Source organism: Panthera pardus, unplaced genomic scaffold (genome assembly GCF_024362965.1).
Source record: "Panthera pardus isolate Hobbes unplaced genomic scaffold, ASM2436296v1 HiC_scaffold_6, whole genome shotgun sequence".
In the NCBI taxonomy this organism is placed as follows: Eukaryota; Metazoa; Chordata; class Mammalia; order Carnivora; family Felidae; genus Panthera; species Panthera pardus.
In genome coordinates, this window is record NW_026526991.1 from 18,730,939 (window position 1) to 18,738,184 (window position 7,246).

The following is a 7,246-nucleotide window of genomic DNA, read 5'->3' on the forward strand; positions in this document are numbered from 1 at the left end:
CTCCGCTTCAAGGGATAGCTGGCAGGGAGAGGTTTACAAAGCCAGGGACAGGAGGTTGCCCATACATGGTAAGTTAGTAGGTCACAGTGAGTCATTTAGGACTTTGATGTCCTAAGTCCCAAGTCCTTTCTGCTGGTTACTCTCCATAGATGAGCACCAGATGCCATCATGAAAAAGCACTAATGGAGCTGGCCAGCGTGGCCATGTACACTGTGCACTGAGATGAATCTCCACCTGAGCACTGGCTCAGCTCTCCAAGGCTCACAGGACTGGCTAAGGATGACATCCAAAGGAGTGGAAGCTGTGAAAATCCTCAATGTGCTCAATCCTGGTCTCCTTGTCCTAGAGTTCACAGACTTCTTTCCCTACTTACCCCTCTGGTCTGATCATTTTTCCCTTCAACCCAAGATATCCTTACTGAGCTGATGTGGATAGGGGGGCTGGAATTTACCACAAATTGCTTCAAATTCAGTGTTTACAGAATGAGTTCCCTTGGAGTCTTGGTTTTGAACTTGAAGACCCAAGATTTTTTTGTTCCGTGACATCTCCTTACTGCCAGGTGAATGGTGGTCTCTGTAAGACAAAATGTATGTGTAAAAGCACTGGGTGTGAGAGGGGGTGGGGTGACACTCTAGTTCATCAGAATATCCTGCTGTAAGACGTTATAGAGTTTGAATATTGATGACCAATTGGTGACCAATTGATGACCAATTGGTGACCAATTGGGGAAAATGCTACAGAAACGGGATCAGGTTTAACAACAGTTAACTTAGAAGTAGTCGAGCTGAGCTGGGGACTCATAAGACATTCTCGAGGGAAGAGGAGATCAGGTGTTGGGAATGAACGACCACAGAAGTGTCCACTTGAGGTCGAAATTTGGGGCTGTCTTTTTAGAGGAGATCACAAGGAATCACAGGAGAAGATAAATTGCTAAGACGGAAGATGTAGAAAGAAAAGAGAAGGGGGGCATCTGGGTGGCTCAGTCGGTTGGGTGGCCGACTTCAGCTCAGGTCATGATCTCGTGGTCTGTGAGTTTGAGCCTTGCGTCGGGTTCTGTGCTGACAGCTCAGAGCCTGGAGCCTGTTTCAGATTCTGTGTCTCCCTCTCTCTCTGACCCTCCCCCGTTCATGCTCTGTCTCTCTCTGTCTCAAAAATAAATAAATGTTTTTAAAAAAAATAAAAGACAAGGGAAATAGAAGGAGAACCAAGATGGTGACACATCACAAAGGCGTCAGGCTGAGTGGTTCTGGACAGAGAGGCAAGAGCTGTTCACTAGAACAAGGTCAAGGGGCTTGAGGGCTGTAAACAGGATTTGGCTACTCAGGCATCCCTGTAATAATCTTGGTTGCACAGTAACCAATTATTCAAATCTATAATTATCCCATAATACAACCTTTTTCAAAACTGGTGGCAACAAAGACTTGAGAATGATTCCATTGGTACTTCATGATATTCAATCAGTACTGACCGGATGGGTACAAGGTAGGAGGCGGTGGGTGTTGGGGAGGCAGGAGAATACATTTCACTGAAGTCATTCAATAAATAAATAGCATTTGGAGAAAGAATGTCTCAGATGAGTTGTGAATTGCTGTAAAAAATGCATTCTTTTGGGGCCCCTGGGTGGCTCAGTCGGTTAAGCGTCCAACTTCGGCTCAGGTCATGATCTCACAGTTCATGAGTTCGAGCCCCGCGTCGAGCTCTGTGCTGACAGCTCAGAGCTTGGAGCCTGCTTCACATTCTGTGTCTCCCTCTCTCTCTGCCCCTTCCCTGCTCATGCTCTGTCTCTCTCTGTCTCAAAAATAAATAAGCATTAAAAAAAATTTTAAAAATGCATTCTTTTGTTGTTACAGTCATAGATGCTGCAGCTCAGTGTCATTAAGATTTCGGTTAACAGACCCAGCTGTGGGTATTTTCGTGTCATAATATCCCAGTGACTGGAAACCCCAGGTACTCTTGGCTAAGAGAGGGTCACAAAATCCTAAATTCAAATTTTGTCTTTCTTCCTGCAATTTAACAAAAGAATCTGAGATTCCTTCTTTTATGAGCTTCCTACATGTTCAAAGAACCTGGAGGGGGAAGTTCTACCAAAAGGCAGATGGTAGGAAAAACTCATGTGCTTCCTGCTCTCCTCTCCGATGGCTTGGACTCGTGGCTGAGAAGTATTAGGAATCCCTGCAGGTCAGTAGCTACTGTAGGAAACCAAAATCCTTCATGATGTCCCCCAAGAAATGCTAGAATCAGAGGAAGCCATCCTCTAGCAAACAAAAACAAGACAAGCAAAAAATAATTTGCTTTTCTTTGTACATTGACTCTTCTCCTCCCGTGCTCTGACCAGTTACCATTACAGCATCTGTCACAAGTCCTATGATGACATCCAACTCCTCAGTGCCCTCTCTCATAGATGCTCTTTTAAAGTATGGAATTTGACACACCACTAGGTGAAAGACTTTAAAAGACACTTTCCCTCCCAGGAAGGGCAGAATTAATCTTGTAAAAAAAAAACCCAACATCGCGCATTCAATGAGTGATACGGTTCATTTAGGGGAAAACGTGATTTCAAATGAAACACATTATTGTTCTGTGGGTTTTTAAAGGCAGAAGGTAGATGGCAGCCCCAAATGTCTTGAAAATAAAGGACAACAGATCTCTAGGCTTGTCAAATGATGCACCAGTAACAAGAATCTATGCCTTGATCACCGTACTTGTGCCTGACAATCGAATAATCCCAGTTTGCAGATTAATTATAGATTTGCACTATCTTTTACTAGCATTAGAATTTTTATTTGGATGAAACTTTACATTTGTTCTGTTTCTTTCTCCTATTTCTATCCCAAACCAAAAAGAGGACAGCTCCCCTATCATATTGCCATACCAGACACAAAAACAGAAAATAAGTAGAAGATATAATGGACTCTGAGAGTGTTCTGTGACCCCAAAGAAATATCTGTTCTTGTATCCTTTTTTATTTAAACCGGGGGGAAAAAAACTTCACAGAGAAGTAAACCTGAGACACTGATTCAAGAGCCAGACAGTTCAATGAACAGGATAATCGGGGTAGTTTTTGACAGGTGCGGCTGCCTGCCTATAGCTGGCATATAATCATTACCATTTTAATAAGGCTCTAATAGGGGGGCTGATCATTCAATGGGGTGTGAGGATCCTAATTCAGCTCCCAATCCCACATGAATGTGCTAGAATTTGCAAGCTTTGTTTTCCTCTTTTGTACCTCTGAATGCCAATAATTACTGGCTATAGATTCAAAAATTCTTAGAACTGGAAGCTAAATTAGCTCTCCTAATACTGCACAAGAATGTCAATACTCATAAAAAAGGAAGCAAGTGGTTTTTTTGTATTCTTTTTTTTTTTTTATTACACTTGTAGGCATTATGAAGATCAGCAGTTGAAGTGGGCTGGCTTACTGCATGAATAATGACATTACTGTCTCTCACAGGAAGCGCCCTCCCCTTGCAGGAACAAAAGTTATCCATTGGTCCCAGTGAAATAAGTCTGCCCCAAATCATACGTGGCTTTTTAGCTTTCTGCCTGGCTTGTTGTGAAAGACTTCTGTCTGGTCTGGTTTAGAGACAGGATTTATAAATATTCTATAACTCCTGGTCGAAACCTAGGTATCTCCCCACCAAAAAAACCCATTTCCAAAGCCTTTCTTCAAACCACTTGGGTCAAGGGTGAAATTGTAATAATAGTTATTATGATATAGGTATCATTTAGACGGCACAATGTGTTAGACATTGTGCTTGATGCTTTACGTGGATTGTTACATCCTTCAACACCCCTATAAGGTAGACACTGCTCGATGTAGACCCATCTACAGAAAATGACACTTAAAGTAACTAAATAATTTACCTAAAGCCATACATCCGGTTAGTGTCGGAGAAAGGATTCGAGCTGCCTATATAACAATAATTTCAGCCTGTGCTTCTTATAGGTGGCCTGCATATTGTCTGAAACTCCCCAAGGCACACGCAGTTAATTGAGTGGTGACTGTGCCTCCCCCCACATCCCACATGATGTCACAAGGTGCCACTGCCGTTCGTGTCTCGTGTGGGCAGGCATGTTCCTCCACGGAGCTGAGAAATCGGGCCGATGCCAGGAACACGTGTATTCCCCTCCCTCGCACATCAGATCCCACCCTCGCCCAACAAGCCGTGGAAAATGAAAACTTCAGGTGTTGGCAGATAATCTCCAAGTAGTTTGTCTACGCTGATGACTTGCTACCTTGCTGTTTGGGAGCCACGGCAGCTGCTCTGCCTTCTAACACAGTGCGTGGTGGCAGTTACGTGCCAGAGACTTTTGGGGTATTTTTGCCCACGTGCTCACCTTAAACCAAAACCTCTTTTGTGTCCATCAGGGACATGCGGACGTTCCAAGTACCCACATTTTAAGTCCGAGGGTGGCCGATCACCATTGTCAGGCCTGGTTTTGTTTGGTCGCTATATCTTATTCATAAAATTTTTAGCTAAAAGAGATTCTCAGTTTTACAGTTCAGAGAGATAAAATGTCTTGACCATTGTCACAGAGTAAACCTGACACCAGGATCGAATTTTCATGATGTGTCAGAATTATTTTCATTACGAATTGAAATCACTAGGGAACTTTTTTTTAATTTTTTTTTTTTTTACATTTATTTATTTTTGAGAGACAGAGAGAGACAGTGTGAACAGGGGAGGGGCAGAGAGAGAGGGAGGCACAGAATCTGAAACAGGCTCCAGGCTCTGAGCTGCCAGCACAGAGCCCAATGTGGGGCTTGAACCCATGAACCATGAGATCATGACCTGAGCTGAAGTCAGATGCTTAACCAACTGAGCCACCTAGGTGCCCCCCCCCCCTTTTTTTTTTTACTAGGGACCTTTAACACACACACACACACACACACACACACAATCTCCACAAATTGCACCCAGACCATGTGAAACATCACTAGGAAAAGATACTGTTAGGCCTAATTCTTATATAAAAGATTGGAGTCTCATTGACTGGTTTGCGATGGACCAATACAAATCGAAAAAGATAAGCAATAGAACGAGGTACCACATGATATCATATATTTATTTTCTTAAATGTCCGAGTTGGACTCCGTGTCACTAGATATGACTCTGTATTAGCTATCGCTGACAAAGGACTTACCTCAAAATTTAGCAGCTGAGGGCAATAATAGACCTTTTTTTGGTCTCAGATTTTGTGGGTCAGGAGCTCAGGAGCAGCTGAGGTGAGTGCTTCTGGCTCAGGGCCTCGCATGGGTTTGTTGTCAAGATGTCAGCCAACACTGCAGTCACCTGAAGCTTGAGGAGCTGAGAGATCTGTTCTGAGGAGAACTCACTCAAGTGACTGTCCCACTGACCCTTCACTGTCCCATCACAGAGATCTCTGTACTGGGCTGCCCGAGTGTCCTCACACGAGGTGACTGCTTCCCACAATTCCCTAAGAGAGAACAAGGTGGAAGCCATGATGCCTTTTATGACCCAGTCTTAGGAGTCGTACAACATCCTTTCTTCAACATTTTGTTGGCTCTTAGGTCAGCCCTACTCAGCGTGGGAGGGGACTACACAGGAGCAAAAATATGGGAGGAAAGAATCACCAGGGGCCACCTGAGAGGTGGCTATCACAAACTCCATCACAGAACTCTTGACCCTAGCACCGCTTTGGATGCAAAAGGAAAGGGGTAGTTCTCACGCTGTTAACAGAGTTAACAGAGTTAACTCTCCACATACAAGTTGACACGGAAGCAGAGACCTCAGGGACCCAAATCACAAACCATCTCATATGTGTTTTTATTGATGTCCACCTCGTGGCTAAGAAATACGAAGACATCTATTTCTTATTTAGTCATGTGTTCATCCTCTCTTTCAACAAAAACTTGCCGAGGACCTGCTACCTGCCAGGCACTGTGCTAGGAGTTGGATACCAACAACGAAAAGTGTAGGTAGAAAGTACCCTCTAGAATTCAACTTCCACTTTCCCAGAAGCGTACCACTGAGGCACTGACTCTCCTAACATTCTAGGTTTGGGACTCCTTATGTCATCCTTAAGGGAAAATTTAACTCGTTTGTGAGTCTCCTTCCAATTGCCATGTTCCTTAAGGATCAAAGAACTATCAGACCCGGGGAAGCGTTAGACAAATAACATACATTTCCCAGCTAGTGCAAGGAGGGACATTTTGGCAAAGATCAGCTAGACAAGAATAAGGCTACGAAACGCGGCTTGCAGTATTTAAGACTGTCGTAACTGAGGTGATACCTGGTCTTAGTTCGTAACATCCAACTCCTTACATTACTTAGAGTATTTATGCGCAAATATTATATTATTCATAAAATGGAGTATATTAATCATGTCCTATGAAAAAAATATATCGCACTAATGTAAGAGATGATTGAAATAGCCATACCTGATCCGATAGTCTTTTTCCCTTTAAATTGTTGGACCTCATTTTACTCATTACAAAAAAAATGAGTGTAAAAATAATAGCATCCAGGGCACCTGGGTGGCTCAGTAGTCTTTTTCCCTTTAAATTGTTGGACCTCATTTTACTCATTAGAAAAAAAAATGAGTGTAAAAATAATAGCATCCAGGGCACCTGGGTGGCTCAGTAGGTTGAGCATCCGATTTCAACTCCGGTTATGATCTTGTGGTTCGTGAGTTTAAGCCCCATATCAGGTTCACTGGTGTCAGCACAGAGCCCACTTCGGATCCTCTGTCTCCCTCTCTATCTGTCCCTCTCCCACTCATTCTCTCTCTCTCTCTCACTCCCTCCTTTCTCTGTCTCTCCCCAAAATAAATAAGCATTAAAAACTAAATAATAGCCCTTATTTCATAGGATTATGTGAGAATTAAATGCATTTATATATAGCACTTAGCACAGTGCCTGAGCCATAAGTGCTCAGTAAATGTTGTGATTATACACCAGTATGTTATTATAAACCACTCACAGATAACTGGCTTTACTTTGATGTTACTAATTTATTATAACTCTTCTAGAAAATGTCAGTGATTGATCAAAAACTCAAATTTCAAACTAAACTTTTGCCCTAAAGCACCAAATTATCCTCCATAATTACTGGATTCTCTTATGATCTAAAGGGAATGTCTCTTCTTCTATGTAATTTCTCCTACATATTTTTCACCAGTGGCACATGACCCAGGAACTCATTATATGGCTCAGCGTAGTAGTGTTTTCAACAAGTTACAGTGTCATTTTGGACTAAACTCGGAATCACTTTAGTCTATGACG